General features: G+C 40.9%; 1 non-coding gene across 1 annotated transcript; it reads left to right on the top strand.

Annotated features, from left to right (window-relative positions):
* Window positions 1-768: 768 nt before the first annotated feature.
* Window positions 769-850, top strand: TRNAS-UGA (transfer RNA serine (anticodon UGA)). Its single transcript has one exon. It is a non-coding gene; the product is annotated as a tRNA-Ser (tRNA).
* Window positions 851-1,811: the final 961 nt, after the last annotated feature.

Here is a 1,811-nt window from a genome sequence, read left to right on the forward strand (position 1 = left end):
GGGAGGGCTTATTGGTGGAACATCGTTGAGAGGGCTAAGACCCATTCGATGTATTAATACTGTATATGTAAATTTGATGTACTAATACTGTATTTGTACATCGAATTTACATTAATTAATAATAAAGTGAGGGATAACATAAGAGCCTAATGAGAAACAAAGTAAGAGTTGAGAAAAATCAAAACTCAATTTAATGAGTAGGTAGGAGAAAAAAGGTACACACGTATGGATTCCGTGAAGCTGATAGCATAAAGATATGTGTCGTGTCATTGACTGGTCATGCATCAATAACAAAGATCTGTGTAGTAAGAGGTTGGAAAGTTGCAAATTAACACGTCTACGTGCATTGAATCTCGGGACAGGCAGTGGGACAGCGGTAGGCTCTAAGGTCCCACATGATGGAGGCGTTCGAATAGGTTCATAAATATAGAAAATAAAGATCTGAAAATGTGATGTGCCGAAATATAAAATTCAATGGGTTCTGCTTAATGGGAAAAATAAGCCAAGATGATTTTCCAGTGGACTCCTTGATCGGTTCTGCGGGATGCTCACGTGATCAGTTTGCTGTTACACCACTGGGGGATGGACAACTATAAAGCGGAGAATAAATTGAGGGAGAGAGATTAATTAAGCTTAGAATGAGGTATTTTATACAGGGTGTAGCAATTTAAAGATACCGCGATTGGCTCGCTTATTTTTAGGTTTTGATTTTTCTTCTTCTTTGTCACATTATCTTAGAAGATTTGAATTTGGGTGTTAACCTAACGAGCAGTCGTGGCCGAGTGGTTAAGGCGATGGACTTGAAATCCATTGGGTTCTACCCGCGTAGGTTCGAATCCTGCCGACTGCGAACTAAACATTTTAGTAACTTTTTTTTCGAATCTTTGGCAGTGCTGTGTAGGGACTGTGTACAGTCGCTGTATCCCAACTAAACTTTATTTATTTGTTTAATATACTTATTATTACTTATTCAGTAAAGTTTGTCTTAATGTTACCATTTGGATTTCTAACATACTGATTTATATTAATTTTACAGGTATAACGCAGATGTTTTTAGCCTAAACAGACGATTGAGAACTGCATATACTGTTGATTACAAAAAGCAGTTGATTACAAAATTTAAAATTAGATCATGAAATCCAAACAGTAATATACACTGAGTGATCACTGAATTATGACAGCCCTTATGAAAACTGAATGCAACCCGTTGACCACGTGAGGTACGAGAGTGCGGAGTTAGTCGACCTACGTAGCATAGATAAGGTGTCAGTGGTTCAGTAGGTAATAAAATTTCGAGCATGGTGGGTAAAAGGAAGGATTTATCGGACTTTGATAAAGGACAGATTACGGGTGCTCGACGAGCTGGTGCCTCGATTTCCCAAACGGCTGAACTGGTGGGGTACTCGAGAGCCGCAGTAGTTAAAGTGTACCAGGACTGGCGTCAAAATAGTCAAACAACGACCTGACAGTAAAACTGCAAAGGTCAGCGAAAGGTTGATGTTAGAGGTGAGCGCCGGATCCGCCGACTCGTACAGACGAACAGAGGCAGCACTGTTGAAGAGTTGACTACCCAATACAACATGGGCCAACCCGAAACAATATCTGACATGACAATGCGTCGCACGTATGGGCTATACCAGCAGACGATCTCTACGGCATCCTCTCCTAACCAAGGTTCATCGGCGTAAAAGACTCGCCTGGTGCAAAGAGCATGCAAGTTTGACCTTAGAAGACTGGAAGAAGGTGTGTTGTTCGGATGAGTCACGTTATTTACTCCTCACCGTGAATGGTCGTGTACAGATTTGGCGTCA

The sequence above is a fragment of the Mastigoproctus giganteus genome, chromosome 1 (assembly GCF_048544385.1).
Source record: "Mastigoproctus giganteus isolate SK-2022 chromosome 1, ASM4854438v1, whole genome shotgun sequence".
Lineage (NCBI taxonomy): Eukaryota > Metazoa > Arthropoda > Arachnida > Uropygi > Thelyphonidae > Mastigoproctus > Mastigoproctus giganteus.